The 21,524-nt window shown below is 38.8% G+C and overlaps 3 non-coding genes across 3 annotated transcripts; 2 read left to right on the forward strand and 1 right to left on the reverse strand.

Annotated features, from left to right (window-relative positions):
* The first annotated feature begins 3,066 nt into the window (after positions 1–3,066).
* LOC130984093 (small nucleolar RNA R71) lies at positions 3,067–3,174 on the forward strand. Its single transcript, XR_009088050.1, has one exon. It is a non-coding gene; the product is annotated as a small nucleolar RNA R71 (small nucleolar RNA).
* Positions 3,175–13,842: 10,668 nt separating this feature from the next.
* Positions 13,843–13,950, forward strand: LOC130984180 (small nucleolar RNA R71). Its single transcript, XR_009088130.1, has one exon. It is a non-coding gene; the product is annotated as a small nucleolar RNA R71 (small nucleolar RNA).
* Positions 13,951–17,854: 3,904 nt separating this feature from the next.
* On the reverse strand, positions 17,855–17,958 carry LOC130983446 (small nucleolar RNA R71). Its single transcript, XR_009087437.1, has one exon. It is a non-coding gene; the product is annotated as a small nucleolar RNA R71 (small nucleolar RNA).
* Positions 17,959–21,524: the final 3,566 nt, after the last annotated feature.

Genomic DNA, 21,524 nt, shown 5'->3' on the forward strand with positions numbered 1-21,524 from the left:
CGGCTTTCCTCTTGAATCTTGCTTCCACTGTGCGCCCTCTTCACATATGGTTGTGAGGACTTGGTCCAACCTTTGATCAAAGTTGACCCTTCTAGTGTAAGGATGCTCATCTCCTTGCATCATGGGCAAGTTGAACGCCACCCTCACACTCTCCGGACTAAAATCCAAGTATTTCCCCCGAACCATAGTGAGATAATTCTTTGGATTCGGGTTCACACTTTGGTCATGGTTCTTTGTGATCCATGCATTGGCATAGAACTCTTGAACCATCAAGATTCTGACTTGTTGAATGGGGTTGGTAAGTACTTCCCAACCTCTTCTTCGGATCTCCGGATATTCACCCTTTTTGAGTGAAAAGGGGACTTCGGGGATCACCTTCTTCAAGGCCACAACTTCATAGAAGTGGTCTTGATGCACCCTGGAGAGGAATCTATCCATCTCCCATGACTCGGAGGTGGAAGCTTTTGCCTTCCCTTTCCTCTTTTTAGAGGGTTCTCCGGCCTTGGATGCCATAAATGGTTATGAAAAAGCAACGCTTTTACCACACCAAACTTAAAATGTTTGCTCGTCCCCGAGCAAAAGAAGAAAGAAGAGAGTAGAAGAAGAAGAAATGAGGAAGAAGGGAGATGGTAGTGTGTTCGGCCAAGAAGGGTAAGAAAGGGGGTTTAGGTTGTGTGAAAATGAAGAGTTGAAGAAGGGTATTTATAGGAGAGAGGGGGGTAAAGGTTCGGCCATTATGGGTGGGTTTGGGAGGGAAAGTGGTTTGAATTTGAAGGGTGAGGTTGGTGGGGTTTTATGAAGGATGAATGTGAGTGGTGAAGAGAAAGATGGGATTTGATAGGTGAGGGGTTTTTGGGGAAGAGGTGTTGAGGTGATTGGTGAATGGGGGAAGAAGAGAGAGAGTGATGGTAGGGTCCTGTGGGGTCCACAGATCCTGTAGTGTCAAGGAAAAGTCATCCCTGCACCAATTGTTGCTCAAAATCACGTTTTGAGCCATTTCTGGCGTTAAACGCCGGGCTGGTGCCCATTCCTGGCGTTTAATGCCAGGTTCTTGCCCTTTACTGGCGTTTAACGCCAGTCTGGTGCCCCTTTCTGGCGTTAAACGCCCAGAATGGTGCCAGACTGGGCGTTAAACGCCCAACAGCTAGCATTACTGGCGTTTGAACGCCAGCTTCTTCTCCTCCAGGGTGTGCTGTTTTTCTTCCTGTTTTTCATTCTGTTTTTGCTTTTTTTCATTGTTTTTGTGACTTCTTATGATCATCAACCTACAAAAAAGATAAAATAACAAAATAAAATAATTAATTATAAAACATTGGGTTGCCTCCCAACAAGCGCTTCTTTAATGTCATTAGCTTGACAGAGGGCTCTCATGGAGCCTCAGAAATGCTCAGAACCGTGTTGAAACCTCCCAACACCAAACTTAGAGTTTGAATGTGGGGTTTCAACACCAAACTTAGAGTTTGGTTGTAGCCTCCCAACACCAAACTTAGAGTTTGACTGTGGGGGCTCTGTTTGGCTCTGTTTTGAGAGGAGCTCTTCATGCTTCCTCTCCATGATGACAGAGGGATATCCTTGGGCCTTAAACACCAAGGATTTTTCATTCACTTGAATGATCAACTCTCCTCTGTCAACATCAATCACAGCCTTTGCTGTGGCTAGGAAGGGTCTGCCAAGGATGATGGATTCATCCATGCACTTCCCAGTCTCTAGGACTATGAAATCAGTAGGGATGTAGTGGTCTTCAATCTTAACCAAAACATTCTCTACAAGTCCATATGCTTGTTTTTTTGAGTTGTCTGCCATCTCTAGTGAGATTCTTGCAGCTTGTACCTCAAAGATCCCTAGCTTCTCCCTTACAGAGAGGGGCATGAGGTTCATACTTGACCCTAAGTCACACAAGGCCTTCTTGAAGGTCATGGTGCCTATGGTACAAGGTATAGAAAACTTTCCAGGATCCTGCCTCTTCTGAGGCAGTTTCTGCCTAGACAAGTCATCCAGTTCTTTGGTGAGCAAGGGAGGTTCATCCTCCCAAGTCTCATTTCCAAATAACTTGTCATTTAGTTTCATGATTACTCCAAGGTATTTAGCAACTTGCTCTTCAGTAACATACTCATCCACTTCAGAGGAAGAATACTCATCAGAGCTCATGAATGGCAGAAGTAAGTCCAATGGAATCTCTATGGTCTCATTTTGAGCCTCAGATTCCCAAGGTTCCTCATTGAGGAACTCAGAGGAGAGTGGTGCACGCCCACTGGGGTCTTTCTCAGTGGCGTCTTCTTCCTCTCTTTCCTCTCCATATTCGGCCATGTTGATGGCCTTGCACTCTCCTTTTGGATTTTCTTCTGTATTACTTGGGAGAGTACTAGGAGGGAGTTCAGTAACTTTCTTGCTCAGCTGACCCACTTGTCCTTCCAAATTTCTGATGGAGGACCTTGTTTCATTCATGAAACTTTGAGTGGTCTTTATTAGATCAGAGACCATTGTTGCCAAGTCAGAAGTATTCTGCTTAGAACTCTCTGTCTGTTGCTGAGAAGATGATGGAAAAGGCTTGCCATTGCTAAACCTGTTTCTTCCACCATTATTGTTATTGAAACCTTGTTGAGGTCTCTCTTGATTCTTCCATGAGAGATTTGGGTGATTTCTCCATGAAGAATTATAGGTGTTTCCATAGGGTTCTCCTAGGTAATTCACCTCTTCCATTGAAGGGTTCTCAGGATCATAAGCTTCTTCCTCAGATGAAGCTTCTTTAGTACTGCTTGGTGCATTTTGCATTCCAGACAGACTTTGAGAAATCAAATTGACTTGTTGAGTCAATATCTTGTTCTGAGCCAATATGGCATTCAGAGTGTCAATCTCAAGAACTCCTTTCTTCTGATTAGTCCCATTGTTCACAGGATTCCTTTCAGAAGTGTACATGAATTGGTTATTTGCAACCATTTCAATCAATTCTTGAGCTTCTGCAGGCGTCTTCTTCAGATGAAGAGATCCTCCAGCAGAGCTATCCAAGGACATCTTAGATAGTTCAGAGAGACCATCATAGAAAATACCTATGATGCTCCATTCAGAAAGCATGTCTGAAGGACATCTTCTGATTAATTGTTTGTATCTTTCCCAAGCTTCATAGAGGGATTCTCCATCCTTCTGTCTGAAGGTTTGGACTTCCACTCTAAGCTTACTCCATCTTTGTGGTGGAAAGAACTTTGCCAAGAAGGCATTGACTAGCTTTTCCCAAGAGTCCAGGCTTTCTTTAGGTTGAGAATCCAACCATATCCTAGCTCTGTCTCTTACAGCAAAAGGGAATAGCATCAGTCTATAGACCTCAGGGTTAACCCCATTAGTCTTGACTGTGTCACAGATTTGCAAGAATTCAGCTAAAAACTGATGAGGATCTTCCATTGGAAGTCCATGGAACTTGCAATTCTGTTGCATTAGAGAAACTAATTGAGGCTTAAGCTCAAAGTTGTTTACTCCAATGGCAGGGATAGAGATGCTTCTCCCATAGAAGTCGGGAGTAGGTGCAGTAAAGTCACCCAGCACCTTCCTTGCATTGTTGGCATTGTTGTTGTTTTCGGCTGCCATGGGTTCTTCTTCCTTGAAGAATTCGGTCAGGTCCTCTAAAGAGAGTTGTGCTTTAGCTTCTCTTAGCTTTCTCTTCAAGGTCCTTTCGGGTTCAGGATCAGCTTCAACAAGAATGCCTTTGTCTCTGCTCCTGCTCATGTGAAAGAGAAGAGAAAAAGAAAATGTGGAATCCTCTATGTCACAGTATAGAGATTCCTTGAAATGTCAGAGGAAAAGAGAAATAGAAAGAAGAAGGAGAAGAAGAATTCGAACTTTAATTAGATAAGGTTCGAATTGTGCATTAAGAAGGAGTAGTACTCCATAAATAGAAGGATGTGGGAAGGAGGGAAGATGATTTTCGAAAATTCAATCAAAAGATTTTGAAAACATTTTGAAAATTTGATTGATGATTTTCGAAAATTGAAAGTGGAAGAGAAATCAAGTGATTTTTGAAAAAGATTTTGAAATTAGAAACTAAAAAGATTTGATTGAAAACTAATTTGAAAAAGATATGATTAAGAAGATATGATTAGTTTTAAAGAGATGTGATTGAGAAGATATGATTTGAAAACAATTTTAAAAGATATGTTTTGAAAATTATTTTAAAAGATTTGATTTGGAAAATTAGTGACTTGCCTAACAAGAAAAGATATGATTCAAACATAAAACCTTCCTTAACAGAAAAGGAAAAAAATGTTCAATCAAATCATTAATTGTTAGTAAGTATCTTTGAAAGGAAAGAAATTAATTTTGAAAACATTTGAATGAAAAGATTTGATTTGAAAAAGATTTGATTTTGAAAAACTTGAAAAAAATTGATTTGAAAACAAAATCTTCCCCCTAGCACCATCCTGGCGTTAAACGCCCAGAATGGTATACATTCTGGCGTTTAACGCCCAAAATGCTACCTTTTTGGGCGTTAAACGCCCAACCAGGTGCCCTGGCTGGCGTTTGAACGCCAGTCTGCCTTCTTCACTGGGCATTTTTGAATGCTCAGCTTTTTCTGTATAATTCCTCTGCAGTGTGTTCTGAATCTTCAATCCCTTGTATCATTGACTTGAAAAGACACAAATTAAAAATATTTTTGGATTTTTAATAATTAAAATACAACAAGAATCAAATAACAATGCATGCAAGACACCAAACTTAGCAGTTTGTATACTACTGACACTAACAATATGAGAATGCATATGAGACACACAAAATACTTCAAGTCAATAGAATTCAAAGATCAGAGCAAGAAATCATCAAGAATTATTTGAAGATCCTTAAGACACATGAATGAATGCATGCAATTGACACCTAACTTAAGATGAGACACTAGACTCAAACAAGAAATATTTTTGAATTTTATGATTTTGTGATTTTTTTTTTTGTGTTTTTCGAAAATTAAGTGGAAAAAGGTATCAAAATTCTTAATGAGAATTCCAGGAATCAGTGCAATGCTAGTCTAAGACTCCGGTCCAGGAATTAGACATGGCTTCACAGCCAGCCAAGCTTCCAAAGAAAGCTTCGGTCCAAAACACTAGACATGACCAAAGGTCAGCCAAGCCTTAGCAAATCACTGCTCCAAGAGCAAGATTGATACGAAATCAACAAGCTCTTGTGGTGATAAGTTGAAACCTCGGTCCAATCAGATTAGACATGGCTTCTCAGCCAGCCAGATTTCAACAAATCATCATGAAACTCTAGAATTCATCTTCAAGAATTTCGAAAAAAAAAAATACCTAATCTAAGCAACAAGATGAACCGTCAGTTGTCCAGCCTGAACAATCCCGGGCAATAACACCAAAAATTTGATGTTGTTGCCGGATCTTGGCACTGATGTTACCAAAGGCTTGCTCAAAACTAGAACAATCCCCGGCAACGGCGCCAAAAACTTGGTGCGCGAAATTGTGAACTATACTTTTTCACAACTCTCATAATCCCTGGTAATGGCTCCCAAAACTTGGTGCGCTCAATACCATGGCATTACACAACTTCGCACAACTAACCAGCAAGTGCACTGGGTCGTCCAAGTAATAAACCTTACGTGAGTAAGGGTCGATCCCACGGAGATTGTTAGTATTGAAGCAAGCTATGGTCATCTTGTAAATCTTAGTCAGGCAAACTCAAATGTATATGATGATGAACGAAAATAACATAAAAGATAAAGATAGCGATACTTATGTAATTCATTGGTAGGAACTTCAGATAAGCGCATGAAGATGCCTTCCCTTCCGTCTCTCTGCTTTCCTACTGTCTTCATCCAACCCTTCTTACTCCTTTCCATGGCAAGCTCGTATAGGGTCTCACTGTTGTCAGCAGCTACCTCCCATCCGCGCAGTGAAAGCTAATGCACACACTCTGTCACAGTGCTGCCAATCACCGGTTTGGTTCCCTCCCCTACCGGAATAGAATAACTCTTTTGCGTCTGTCACTAACGCCCAGTAGGTTACAGGTTTGAAGCACGTCACAGTCATTCAATCATTGAATCCTACTCAGAATACCACAGACAAGGTTAGACCTTCCGGATTCTCTTGAATGCTGCCATCAGTTCTTGCCTATACCACGAAGACTCTGATCTCACGGAATGGTTGGCTCGTTTGTCAGGCGAGCACTCGGTTGTCAGGCGATCAACCATGCATCGTGCAATCAGGAATCCAAGAGATATTCACTAAGCCTCAGATGCTTGTAGAACAAGAATGGTTGCCAGTCACCTTGTTCATGGGTGAGAATGGTGATGGGCGTCAATCATCACCTTCATCATGTTGAAGAACAAGTGATATCTTGGACAAAGAACAAGCGGAATTTGAATGGAAGAACAATAGTAATTGCATTAATACTCGAGGTACAGCAGAACTCCACACCTTAATCTATGGTGTGTAGAAACTCCACCGTTGAAAATACATAAGCATAAGGTCTAGGCATGGCCGAATGGCCAGCCTCCCAATGATCTAAGAACTAAAATGTTCAAAGATGATCTAGAGATCTAAAAGTGATCAAAAGATTTCTATACAATAGTAAAAGGTCCTACTTATAAGAAACTAGTAGCCTAGGGTGTACAGAAATGAGTAAATGAGATAAAAATCCTCTTCCGGGCCCACTTGGTGTGTGCTTGGGCTGAGCAATGAAGCAATTTCGTGTAGAGACTCTTCTTGGAGTTAAACGCCAGCTTTGGTGCCAGTTTGGGCGTTTAACTCCCATTTGGGTGCCAGTTCCAGCGTTTAACGCTGGGATTTCTTGAGGTGACTTTGAGCGCCGGTTTGGGCCATCAAATCTTGGGCAAAGTATGGACTATTATATATTGCTGGAAAGCCCAGGATGTCTACTTTCCAATGCCGTTGAGAGCGCGCCAATTGGGCTTCTGTAGCTCCAGAAAATCCGCTTCGAATGCAGGGAGGTCAGAATCCAACAGCATCTGCAGTCCTTTTTGGTCTCAGAATCAGATTTTTGCTCAGGTCCTTCAATTTCAGCCAGAAAATACCTGAAATCACAGAAAAACACACAAACTCATAGTAAAGTCCAGAAAAGTGAATTTTAATTAAAAACTAATAAAAATATACTAAAAACTAACTAAATCATAACAAAAACATACTAAAAACAATGCCAAAAAGTATACAAATTATCCGCTCATCAATTACCTTCATAAAACACTTAGGGAGTGGTAATAACATGTTAGTGAGGAAAAGATAAAGAAAAGATAAAGGTTAAAGAAAAGATAAAAGTCAAAGAAAAAGTCTGTAAAGTTTTAATGACAGAAAACAGACAGAGATTAGTGAACGAATTAGGGCAACTTAGATAGTACTTGAGTTGCGACTAGGGTTAGGTATTATATGAAAAGTTAAACTATTTCAGTATAGACTTAATGAACCTATACTTGGGACAGGCTAACTATTCATACCGAAATTTACATAAGCTTTAAATACATATGTTATGAAGAGAAATCAAAGCAAAGTAAAGAAACACAGAGAACAGAATAACCAGAGAAAAGTAGGAGATACAGAGAAAAGAGTAATCAAAGCAGAGTAAAAAGACAAAGAGAAAAGAGTAATATGATAAAGAGAAATGGTTTGAGTTATGATGTTGTAAAAGTAAAAGCTGTAAAGTTTGTATAGCATGATTGAACAGAGAAAGAAAGAGGTACTGCATAAGAATGTGAAAGTGATGATGAATAATGAGAATGTTAATGAATGATGATAATGAGAATGATTATGTAAGAATCTGCTGCAGAGAGGCAGTCAGATAGATGGTGGTACGACCACTGAGAACGCTTTCCTGGGATACCTTGCTATAATGCTTTGCTGTAAGACAGAGGTTGCTTACAGAGGTATCAAGATGAATGTGCTCCTGTAAGACAGAGGTTGCTTACAGTGAGTCTGTTGGGCGTATATCGGCTAATAAGTTTCGCCCTGCAAGACAAAGGTTGCTTGCAGTGGATACCCTGCAAGACAAAGGTTGCTTGCACTGGATATTGCCAACAGGAAAGCCTTATCCAGACAGAGGTTGCTGGGTAACGTCGGGAGCGGGTATGTAACCGACAGATGAGCTCATTACCTGCACTAGGGCTAGACATGCATCATATTTGGTTGCGCATTTCCTCTGTTATGATTGTTGTTTGAATGTATGCCTTCTTTGTTTTCATTCTATTCTCTGTGTCTGTATTTTGTTTTCTTGTATTCTTTTGTTTGTGTTTTGCTTTTTGTTTTCCCTATTTTCTCTATTTATCTGTTTCTTCTGTCTACTATTTTTCGGTATTCTGCTATTTATCTGCTAAAAAAATGGAATTAATGAGCGTAACTAATAACCCCGGCCCTACTAAGAACTCCCCAGTTCTTACCCCTTCTCTCTCCCTTCCCCCTTCAGATGGAAGCAAGAGTTTCTTTCCGTAGTTCGCTGACGACCGTTTGCAAAAAGGATTCCGCTCTAGATAGTTTTCTGAGTCTAGGGTGAGTATCGTTCTCTGTTTATATGTATATACTGTGAAACCAGCCAACGTCTACACCCCGTTCGTATGCGCACTTTAACCTAAATCCTGTGTACGAGATTCCTATTGTGTGGCTACTTCATGAGGTACCAGAGAGACGTCCTGTGGAAAAGTCTGATCGTGCAGAGGAGTAGCAGATGATGTTCTATCTTTTGATGATGTTCCACCTGACTTGAGTTGTGAAGACTTAGAATGTACTTTCCCTCGCTTTAGTAGTTTAGAGGGACTAGGTGAGTATAGAGTCTAGGCTAGCCTAGGTGCCAGCTTAGGGACCTCTTGAACAGGTCGGGACCTGGGATGTTGTATGTATGTATATGTATATAGTTATTATCTAGCTATATCTAGGGGTGTTCTAACTAAAAGACTATTCTTAAACAAAGGCTGGATCACTGAATGTTGTTAACTGCTTGTGATGTATTTATGTGTGGTTGTTTATAACTGTTTTATCTGTTATTACTTGTGAATTGATTATGAGTGATTCCGTCTAGTAACCCAAATGTTTTCAAAAAAAAATATACCTCGCAATTTAACTACGCTTTTAATAACGAATCAGGCTCATATGATAAATAATAGATAATAATTAGGAGGACAAATTGGTAGCGCTCAGTTTCCAGTATGATCTAGACATATTGAAAATTGGGTCGTTACAATTTGGTATCAAAGTAGTTCGTTCCCGGTAGAGCCTGGGGAGTGGACTGACTATGCTTCATTGCATACTCTGCTTATGTGTCTCATGCCGTTAGGGTATCTTTAAGATACATTTGGCATGAATGTCTATGAGTGCTCATTTTGGGAATGTTCGTACTTAACTTGAGATATTAAGACTGATCACCTTAATATTGATTGTTTGGTGCGGATAAGACCTCAATGACTGTGAATAGGCATGGTTTAATCGAGTTCCGAACGACAAATTCGTGTCAGGCACAACTATTCTTATAGCTGTTATGATCTCCATGGCCATGGCTATGTGATATTTAGATGCTGTAAGGAACGAACTGATATCTTCGTCAGGATGGCTTGAAGGAAATAGACTACTTGAAGATGGATTCTTGCATGCGGCTGAAATTTTGAGGGCAAAATTTTCTTTTAGGAGGGTAGAATGTAACAACCCTGATTTTCGAGTACGCGAGATCTTTTCTGAAAGTATGAATCTCTCCGGAAGATCAGTAAAGGGAACACCTCTGTTATATTATCAAGCATCTCAATCCTCATTATCATTATGTCATCCTTAAGCTAGAACCTTCTCTGAGGCAAGCTCGATAATGCAATCACGAAGAACCTAGTTTTTGAACCGCATCGGTTGGCAGTTTTGATTCTGATTTTCGTAAATAGTCTCTGTTTGACAAACCGGACTCGATTCATGAGAGGAGAGAGATAATAGTATAATATTATCATTATATTAGTATTAGAAAATTCTTGAATGATATTATAAGGTTACCTAGTCGGTTTTTGTTAAAAACAGAAAATCGGTTTAACCGGGTTTACGGTTTACTGGTGCAGCTTAGCACCAGGACTCTCTGATGAATTTAGCAATGCTAAGGCCTCATTATACATGTTCTATTCTCATAATAAATATGTTACTAGTGTCATTTATGCTAGTAGCTCAGAAAATAATTTTTAGAGATATTTTTACGAGTGTTCCGATACACCTAGTTTTAGTAGTTGTACACCAGAGATATTTTAATATTATTTTAATCCACCTCCAAGCCAACCAATCACAACTCACCCTACACCCCCAAAACCCCCAAGGCTGCCTCATTTGCTCATTGTGGCCAAAAATAACCAAGAGAAAAAGGAGAGAAAGTTCTTGGTTCATAAATCTTCAAAGCTTGATTTCTTCTGAACTAAAACTCAAATCAAAACTCCGATTTCACCAAAATGATCCTCTCTTCTTCCTCTACATAACCATGTGACTTATCAAGGCTGGAAATAAGGTGAGATGGCTGTCTCCCTCCCTCTTCAATTCGGTTTTCAAGGAAAACCATGTAAACATCTGTTTTCTTGATGTTTTTCCTTAGGAATCATGCTTAACTTGACTTGAGGGCCAAGTAACGTTAATTTCCAGCAACTCTAAGGTGAGAAATACCTTCCTAACATGCTGAGTGAGATTTGGTCAGTTGGGAGTTTTTGGATTTAAAGTTGTTCCTGATGTGTTTTAGGAGGAAAAAGTGCTTTAAGAACACTTCAAAGAGTAACCGGATTTGGAGCAGCAAAACCAGGTAGGGTTTGACGAATTTAATCTTGATGGATTGTGTTTGAGTTGTGTGATTATGATATGGTTTGGCTGTGCTTGAAATTGATTGTTTGTATGAGTAATTCTTGTTGAAATTTTGGTGAAAATTTGATGAAATTTGATGAAATTCAAGCTATGAATGTGTGTTCTTATGGCTGCTGGAAAACGAAACCCTAGAGCTTAAATTGGGGTTCAATTTGTGTTGAAATCATGTAGAAATGATGGGGTTTTAGTGGCTGCAATTTTACTTTGAATTATGGTAAAAATCGGTTGCTGAAAAGACTGAAAAACGGGTCAAAACAGAGAAAGAATTTGAAGAATATATGAAGAACATGAAGAACACTTTGAGTGTGGTGAAGAACAATGAAGAACAGGCCTTAGATCTTAAAAAGGGCAAGGAAGTAAAATTTTTGGTGTTTAAGGGGTTGTTTAGTAATTTCTGAAAGTTAGGGTGGTTAAAGTAGAAATATTAAAAGTTACGGGTGGTAAAAAGTGAATTTTAAAGGTTAAAAGTAAAAGGTAAGTTAATTTTCGAAAATTTAATAATAAATATAAATAAATATAATATTAAATAATAATATTTAATTAAAAATAATATTTTAATAAAAATAATAAAATAATACAGAAAAGGCAGTTTTCTGTAAAAGCTTTAGAAAGACAACTTTAAGTGCAGAATATCATAATTACCTTCATAAAACACTTAGGGAGTGGTAATAACATGTTAGTGAGGAAAAGATAAAGAAAAGATAAAGGTTGAAGAAAAGATAAAAGTCAAAGAAAAAGTCTGTAAAGTTTTAATGACAGAAAACAGACAGAGATTAGTGAACGAATTAGGGCAACTTAGATAGTACTTGAGTTGCGACTAGGGTTAGGTATTATATGAAAAGTTAAACTGTTTCAGTATAGACTTAATGAACCTATACTTGGGACAGGCTAACTATTCATACCGAAATTTACATAAGCTTTAAACACATATGTTATGAAGAGAAATCAAAGCAAAGTAAAGAAACACAGAGAACAGAATAACCAGAGAAAAGTAGAAGATACAGAGAAAAGAGTAATCAAAGCAGAGTAAAAAGACAAAGAGAAAAGAGTAATATGATAAAGAGAAATGGTTTGAGTTACGATGTTGTAAAAGTAAAAGCTGTAAAGTTTGTATAGCATGATTGAACAGAGAAAGAAAGAGGTACTGCATAAGAATGTGAAAGTGATGATGAATAATGAGAATGTTAATGAATGATGATAATGAGAATGATTATGTAAGAATCTACTGCAGAGAGGCAGTCAGATAGATGGTGGTACGACCACTGAGAACGCTTTCCTGGGATACCTTGCTATAATGCTTTGCTGTAAGACAGAGGTTGCTTACAGAGGTATCAAGATGAATGTGCTCCTGTAAGACAGAGGTTGCTTACAGTGAGTATGTTGTTGCTCCTGTAAGACAGAGGTTGCTTACAGTGAGTCTGTTGGGCGTATATCGGCTAATAAGTTTCGCCCTGCAAGACAAAGGTTGCTTGCAGTGGATACCCTGCAAGACAAAGGTTGCTTGCACTGGATATTGCCAACAGGAAAGCCTTATCCAGACAGAGGTTGCTGGGTAACGTCGGGAGCGGGTATGTAACCGACAGATGAGCTCATTACCTGCACTAGGGCTAGACATGCATCATATTTGGTTGCGCATTTCCTCTGTTATGATTGTTGTTTGAATGTATGCCTTCTTTGTTTTCATTCTATTCTCTGTGTCTGTATTTTGTTTTCTTGTATTCTTTTGTTTGTGTTTTGCTTTTTGTTTTCCCTATTTTCTCTATTTATCTGTTTCTTCTGTCTACTATTTTTCGGTATTCTGCTATTTATCTGCTAAAAAATGGAATTAATGAGCGTAACTAATAACCCCGGCCCTACTAAGAACTCCCCAGTTCTTACCCCTTCTCTCTCCCTTCCCCCTTCAGATGGAAGCAAGAGTTTCTTTCCGTAGTTCGCTGACGACCGTTTGCAAAAAGGATTCCGCTCTAGATAGTTTTCTGAGTCTAGGGTGAGTATCGTTCTCTGTTTATATGTATATACTGTGAAACCAGCCAACGTCTACACCCCGTTCGTATGCGCACTTTAACCTAAATCCTGTGTACGAGATTCCTATTGTGTGGCTACTTCATGAGGTACCAGAGAGACGTCCTGTGGAAAAGTCTGATCGTGCAGAGGAGTAGCAGATGATGTTCTATCTTTGATGATGTTCCACCTGACTTGAGTTGTGAAGACTTAGAATGTACTTTCCCTCGCTTTAGTAGTTTAGAGGGACTAGGTGAGTATAGAGTCTAGGCTAGCCTAGGTGCCAGCTTAGGGACCTCTTGAACAGGTCGGGACCTGGGATGTTGTATGTATGTATATGTATATAGTTATTATCTAGCTATATCTAGGGGTGTTCTAACTAAAAGACTATTCTTAAACAAAGGCTGGATCACTGAATGTTGTTAACTGCTTGTGATGTATTTATGTGTGGTTGTTTATAACTGTTTTATCTGTTATTACTTGTGAATTGATTATGAGTGATTCCGTCTAGTAACCCAAATGTTTTCAAAAAAAAATATACCTCGCAATTTAACTACGCTTTTAATAACGAATCAGGCTCATATGATAAATAATAGATAATAATTAGGAGGACAAATTGGTAGCGCTCAGTTTCCAGTATGATCTAGACATATTGAAAATTGGGTCGTTACATTACAGGGTTCTCAGGATCATAAACTTCTTCTTCAGAAGATGCTTCTTTAGTACTGTTGGATGCATTTTGCAATCCATTCAAACTCTGAGAAATAATATTGACTTGCTGAGTCAACATGTTGTTTTGAGCCAATATGGCATTCATAGCATCAATTTCAAGAACTCCCTTCCTCTGAGGCGTCCCATTACTCACAGGATTTCTTTCAGAGGTGTACATGAACTGGTTATTTGCAACCATGTCAATGAGTTCCTGAGCTTCTGCAGGCATTTTCTTCAGGTGAATGGATCCACCTGCAGAATGATCCAATGACATCTTAGACAATTCAAACAGACCATCAAAGAATATATCCAGGATGGTCCATTCTGAAAGCATGTCAGAAGGACACTTTTTAGTCAGTTGCTTGTATCTCTCCCAAGCTTCATAGAGGAATTCACCTTCTTTCTGCCTGAAGGTTTGAACATCCACTCTAAGCTTGCTCAGCTTTTGAGGAGGAAAGAACTTGGCTAAGAAAGCCGTGACCAGCTTATCCCAAGAGTTCAGGCTATCTTTAGGTTGAGAGTTCAACCATATTCTAGCTCTGTCTCTTATAGCAAAAGGGAAAATCATAAGCTTATATAGCTCGGGATCAACTCCATTGGTCTTAACAGTATCACAGATGATGAGCGGATAATTTATACGCTTTTTGGCATTGTTTTTAGGTAGTTTTAAGTATGATCTAGTTACTTTTAGGGATGTTTTCATTAGTTTTTATGCTAAATTCACCTTTCTAGACTTTACTATGAGTTTGTGTGTTTTTTTGTGATTTCAGGTAATTTCTGGCTGAAATTGAGGGACCTGAGCAAAACTCTGATAAAAGGCTGACAAAGGACTGCTGATGCTGTTAGAATCTGACCTCCCTGCACTCAAAATAGATTTTCTGGAGCTACAGAACTCCAAATGGCGCGCTCTCAATAGAGTTGGAAAGTAGACATCCAGAGCTTTTCAGATATATATAATAGTCCATACTTTATTCGTGATTAGACAACGTAAACTGGCACTCAACGCCAGTTCCATGCTACATTCTGGAGTCAAACGCCAGAAACACGTCACGAACCAGAGTTGAACGCCCAAAACATGTTACAACTTGGTGTTCAACTCCAAGAGAAGCCTCAGCTCGTGGATAGATCAAGCTCAGCCCAAGCACACACCAAGTGGGCCATGGAAGTGAATTTTTGCATCAATTACTTACTTTTGTAACCCTAGTAGCTAGTTTAGTATAAATAGAACTTTTTACTAGTGTATTAGCCGTCTTGGATTGTATTTTTTTTATCTTTTGACCACGTTTGGGGGCTGTACTCTCGGCCATGCCTGGACCTTCATCACTTATGTATTTTCAACGGTGGAGTTTCTACACACCATAGATTAAGGGTGTGGAGCTCTGCTGTACCTCAAGTTTCAATGCAATTACTACTATTTTCTATTCAATTCGACTTATTCTTATTCTAAGATATTCGTTGCACTTCAACATGATGAATGTGATGATCCGTGACACTCATCATCATTCTCACCTATGAACGCGTGACTGACAACCACTTCCGTTCTACCTTAGACCGGGTGCATATCTCTTGGATTCCTTAATCAGAATCTTCGTGGTATAAGCTAGAATTGATGGCGGCATTCATGGGAATCCGGAAAGTCTAACCTTGTCTGTTGTATTCCGAGTAGAATTTCGGAATTGAATGACTGTGGCGAGCTTCAAACTCACGATTGCTGCGTGTGATGACAAACGCAAAAGAATCAAGGGATTCTATTCCAGCATGATCGAGAACCGACAGATGATTAGCCGTGCTGTGACAGAGTATTTGGACCATTTTCACTGAGAGGATGGGATGTAGCCATTGACAACGGTGATGCCCTACATACAGCTTGCCATAGAAAGGAGTGACAAAGATTGGATAAAGACAGTAGAAAAGCAGAGATTCAGAAGGAACACAGCACCTCCATACACCTATCTGAAATTCCCACCATTGAATTACATGAGTAACTTTATCTTTATTTTCTATTTAATTTATTATTATTATTTGAAAAACCAATAATCTCTTAAATTAGTTAAATCCGTCTGACTGAGATTTACAAGATGACCATAGCTTGCTTCATGCCAACAATCTCTCTGGGATCGACCCTTACTCACGTAAGGTATTACTTGGACGACCCAGTACACTTGCTGGTTAGTTGTGCAGAGTTGTGACTAAGTGTGGTTCACGTTTGAGAGCGCTACCAAGTCTTTGGAGCCATTGTTGATGATCACAATTTCGTCCACCAAGTTTTTGGCGCCGTTGCCGGGGATTGTTCGAGTTTGGACAACTAACGGTTCATCTTGTTTCTCAGATTAGGTAATTTTCTTTTCAAAAAAAAGTTTTCAAAAATTTTTCAAAATTTTTCTTTGTTTTCGTTTTTCCCAAAAATTATTTTTGGAAAAAAATAATAAAATAAAATACACAAAAATATCATAAAATCATAAAAATAAAAAATAATTTGTGTTTCTTGTTTGAGTTTTGAGTCAATCTTTAAGTTTGGTGTCAATTGCATGCTTTAAAATTCATGCATTCATAGTGTTCTTCATGATCTTCAAGTTGTTCTTGTTAAGTCTTCTTGTTTGATCTTGATGTTTTCTTGTTTTGTATCTTTTGTTGTTTTTCATATGCATTTTTTGTTTGTTAGTATCCATGCATTAAAGATTTCTAAGTTTGGTGTCTTGCATGTTTTCTTTGCATAAAAAATTTTTCAAAAATATGTTCTTGATGTTCATCATGATCTTCAAAGTGTTCTTGGTGTTCATCTTGACATTCATAGTGTTTTTGCATGCATCATGTGTTTTGATCCAAAATTTTCATGTTTTGGGTCATTTTTGTGTTTTTCTCTCTCATCATTGAAAATTCAAAAATAAAAAAATATATTTTCCTTATTTCTCTCAAAAATTCGAAATTTTGGGTTGACTTGGTAAAATTTTTTTAAAATAAGTTGTTTTCTTGTTAGTCAAGTCAAAATTTCAATTTTAAAAATCTTATCTTTTCAAAACTTTTTCAAAACTCAAATCTTTTTAATTTTTTTTATATATTTTTCGAAAATTTCTTTTAAATTGATTTTCAAAATCTTTTTTTTATCCTTATTTCATAATTTTCGAGATTACACTAACAATTAATGTGATTGATTCAAAAATTTGAAGTTTGTTACTTTCTTGTGAAGAAAGGTTCAATCTTTAAATTCTAGAATCATATCTTTTAGTTTCTTGTTAGTTAAGTAATTAATTTTAATTTTGAAAATTAAATCTTTTTCAACCATATCTTTTTATCATATCTTTTTTTATCCTATCTTTTATATCATATCTTTTTCAAAATTTTATCTTTTTCAAAAATTTGATTTTAAAATATCTTATCTAACTTCTTATCTTCTTATCTTTTCAAATTTGATTTTAATATCTCTTCCAACTAATTATTTGACTTTTTGTTTGTTTCTTATCTTTTTCAAAACCACCTAACTATTCTCCCCTCTCTAATTTTCGAAAATACCTCCCTCTTTTTCAAAAAAATTCTTTTTAATTAACTAATTGTTTTAAATTTTAATTCTATCTCATCTTTAATTTTCGAAAATCATTAACTCCTTTTCAAAATTAATTTTCGAATTCTCTCTCTCACACTCCTTTATTTACTAACACTTCTCTTCACCTCTCTTCATCTCCAATCTCTTCCTCTATCCTTACCCTTGTGTTTGGATTATTCCTTCTTCTCAATCCTTATCCCCTTTCTTCTTTTACTAATAATAAGGATCCTCTTTCCTGTGACATAGAGGATTCCTCTTCCTTTTCTTTTTCTCTTCTCTTTCATATGAGCAGGAACAAGGAAAAAGGCACTCTTGTTGAAGCTGATCCTGAACCTGAAAGGACTCTGAAAAGGAAACTAAGAGAAGCTAAATTACAACAATCCAGAGGCAACCTTTCAGAAATTTTCGAACAAGAGAAGGAGATGGCAGCCGAACCCAATAACAATAAAGCAAGGAGGATGCTTGGTGATTTTACTAAACCCACGTCCAAGTTTGATGGAAGAAGCATCTCAATTCCTGCCATTGGAGCAAAATATTTTGAGCCGAAACCTCAATTAGTTGCTCTAATGCAACAGAACTGCAAGTTTCATGGACTTTCATCAAAAGATCCCTATCAGTTTTTAACTGAGCTCTTGCAGATCTGTGAGACAGTAAAGACGAATGGAGTAAATCCTGAAGTCTACAGGCTCATACTTTTCCCTTTTGCTGTAAGAGACAGAGCTAGAACATGGTTGGACTCACAACCTAAAGATAGCCTGGACTCTTGGGATAAGCTGGTCACGGCCTTCTAATGGTAAGCAAGCTTAGAATGGATGTTTAGACCTTCAAGCAAAAAGATGGTGAATCCCTCTATGAAGCTTGGGAAAGATACAAGCAGATGACCAAAAAGTGTCTTTCTGACATGTTTTCAGAATGGACCATATTAGATATATTCTATTATTGTCTATCTGAGTTTTCCAAAATGTCATTGGACCATTCTGCAGGTAGATCCATTCACCTAAAGAAAACGCTTGCAGAAGCTCAAGAACTTATTGACATGGTTACAAATAACCAATTCATTATACTTCTGAGAGGAATTCCGTGAATAATGGGACGCCTCAGAGGAAGGGAGTTCTTGAAATTGATGCTCTGAATGCCATATTGGCTCAGAACAAGGTGTTGACTCAGCAAGTCAACATGATTTCTCAAAGTCTGAATGGATGGCAAAATGCATCCAACAGTACTAAAGAGGCATCTTCTGAAGAAGAAGCTTATAATCCTGAGAACCCTGCAATGTCAGAGGTAAATTACATGGGTGAACCTTATTGAAACACCTATAATTCATCATGGAGAAATCATCCAAATTTCTCATGGAAGGATCAACAAAAGCCTCAACAAGGCTTTAATAATGGTGGAAGAAATAGGCTCAGCAATGTCAAGCCTTATCCATCATCTTCTCAGCAACAGACAGAGAATTATGAACATAATACCTCTAACTTAGCAAATTTAGTCTCTGATCTGTCTAAGGCCACTTTAAGTTTTATGAATGAAACAAGATCCTCCATCTGAAATCTGGAGGCACAAGTAGGCCAACTGAGTAAGAAAATCACTGAAACTCCTCCTAGTACTCTCCCAAGCAATACAGAAGAGAATCCAAAAAGAGAGTGCAAGGCCATTGATATAATCAATATGGCCGAATGCAACGAGGAGGGAGAGGATGCGAATTCCAATGAGGAAGATCTCATGGGATGTCTTTCAAGCAGGAAGGAGTTCCCTATTAAGGATCCAAAGGAATCTGAGGCTCCAATAGAGACCATAGAGATTCTATTAAATCTCCTTCTGCCATTCATGGGCTTTGAAGATTATTCTTCCTCTGAAGAGGATGAAGATGTAACTGGAGAGCAAGTTGCTCAATATCTAGGAGCCATCATGAAGCTAAATGCCAAGTTATTTGGTAATGAGACTTGGGAAGGTGAACCTCCTTTGCTTATTAGTGAACTTAATACATGGGTTCAGCAAACTTTACCTCAAAAGAAATAAGATCCTGGGAAATTTTAATACCCTGTACCATAGGCACCATGACCTTTGAAAAAGCTCTGTGTGACCTAGGGTCAGGCATAAATCTTATGCCACTCTCTGTAATGGAGAAGCTGGGGATCATTGAGGTACAGCCTGCCTTATTCTCATTACAATTGGCAGACAAGTCAGTAAGACAAGCTTATGGATTAGTAGAGGACGTGTTGGTAAAGGTTAATGGCCTTTACATTCCTGCTGATTTCATAATCTTAGACACTAGGAAGGAGGAGGATGAATTCATCATCCTTGGAAGACCTTTTCTAGCCACAACAGAAGCTGTGATAGATGTTAACAAAGGAGAATTAGTCCTTCAATTGAATGGGGACTACCTTGTGTTTAAGACACACGGCTATCCTTATGTAACAAGAGAGAGTAAGCATGCAGAGCTTCTCTCAGTACAGAGTCAAACAGAGCCCCCACAATCAAACTCTAAGTTTGGTGTTGGGAGGCCACAACCAAACTCTAAGTTTGGTGTTGAATCCGCCCAACCAAACTCTAAGTTTGGTGTTGGGACTATACAACATTGACCTGATCACCTGTGTGGCTCCATAAGAGTCCACTGTCAAGCTATTGACATTAAAGAAGCACTTGTTGGGAGGCAATCCAATTTTTATTTATCTAATTTTATTTTTATTTTATTGTTCTTTTATGTTTTATTAGGTTCATGATCATGTGGAGTCACAAAAAAAATATTAAAATTAAAAACAGAATCAAAAACAGCAGAAGAAAAATCACACCCTGGAGGAAGGACTTATTGGTGTTTAAACGCTAGTAAGGAGCATCTGCTGGTGTTCAACGCTAGAACAGAGCATGGATCTGGTACTGAACGCCAGAAACAAGCGATATCCTGGCGTTCAAACGCCAAGAATGCACCCTGAGGAGAGCTGGCGCTGAACGCCAGAAACAAGCATGGAACTGGCGTTCAACTCCAGAAACATGCTGCACATAGGCGTTGAACGCCCAGAACATGCATCACTTCGGCGTTTGAACGCCAGAATTGCATGCAAAGGCATTTTACATGCCTAATTGGTGCAGGGATGTAAATCCTTGACACCTCAGGATCTGTGGACCCCACAGGATCATCTCAGGATCTGTGGACCCCACAGGATCCCCACCTACTATATTCTCCCCTTTTCTCAACATTCATCCACTATTCCCCATAAACCCCACCTACCTTCAGAATTTAAATTTCTTTCCCACCCAAAACCAACCTAAATTGGCCGAACCTACTCCCTCACCCCTCACTATATAAACCCCTCCATTCTTCTTCATTTACACACAACACAAACCTCTCTTCTCCTTCTTGGCCGAATACACCTCTCCCTCTCTCCTCCGTATTTTCTTCTTCTTCTTCTTCTCTTCTTTCATCTCTTGCTCGAGGGCGAGCAATATTCTAAGTTTGGTGTGGTAAAAGCATAGCTTTTTTGTTTTTCCTTAACCATTGATGGCACCTAAGGCTGGAAAATCCTCTAGAAAAGGGAAAGGGAAGACAAAAGCTTCCACCTCCGAGTCATGGGAGATGGAAAGATTCATCTCCAAAGCCCATCAAGACCACTTCTATGATGTTGTGGCCAAGAAGAAGGTGATCTCCGAGGTCCCTTTCAAGCTCAAGAAAAATGAGTATCCGGAGATCCGACATGAGATCCAAAGAAGAGGTTGGGAAGTTCTAACCAACCCCATCCAACAAGTCAGAATCTTAATGGTTCAAGAGTTTTATGCCAATGCATGGATCACTAGGAACCATGATCAAAGTAAGAACCCGAACCCAAAGAATTATCTTACAATGGTTCGGGGAAAATACTTAGATTTTAGTCCGGAAAATGTGAGGTTAGCGTTCAACTTGCCCATGATGCAAGGAGATGCACGCCGCTACACTAGAAGGGTTAACTTTAATCAAAGGTTGGACCTAGTCCTTATGGACATATGTGTGGAAGGAGCTCAATGGAAAAGAGATTCCAAAGGCAAGCCGGTTCAACTAAGAAGACTAGACCTCAAGCCTGTGGCTAGAGGATGGTTGGAGTTCATCCAACGCTCCCTCATCCCCACTAGTAACCGATCTGAAGTTACTGTGGATCGGGCCATCATGATTCATAGCATCATGAATGGAGAGGAAGTAGAAGTTCATGAAGTCATCTCCCATGAATTCTACAAAATAGCCGATAAGCCCTCTACTTTGGCAAGGCTAGCTTTTCCTCATCCTATTTGCCATCTATGTTACTCAACTGGAGTTATCATAGAAGGAGACATCCTCATTGAGGAGGACAAGCCCATCATTAAGAAAAGGATGGAGCAAACAAGAAAGCCCACTCATAGATCCCAAGAGACGCATGAGGAAGCTCATCACCAAGAAATCCCGGAGATGCCTCAAGGGATGCACTTTCCTCCCAATAATTACTGGGAACAACTCAACACTT

Source organism: Arachis stenosperma, chromosome 5, assembly GCF_014773155.1.
Source record: "Arachis stenosperma cultivar V10309 chromosome 5, arast.V10309.gnm1.PFL2, whole genome shotgun sequence".
In the NCBI taxonomy this organism is placed as follows: domain Eukaryota; kingdom Viridiplantae; phylum Streptophyta; class Magnoliopsida; order Fabales; family Fabaceae; genus Arachis; species Arachis stenosperma.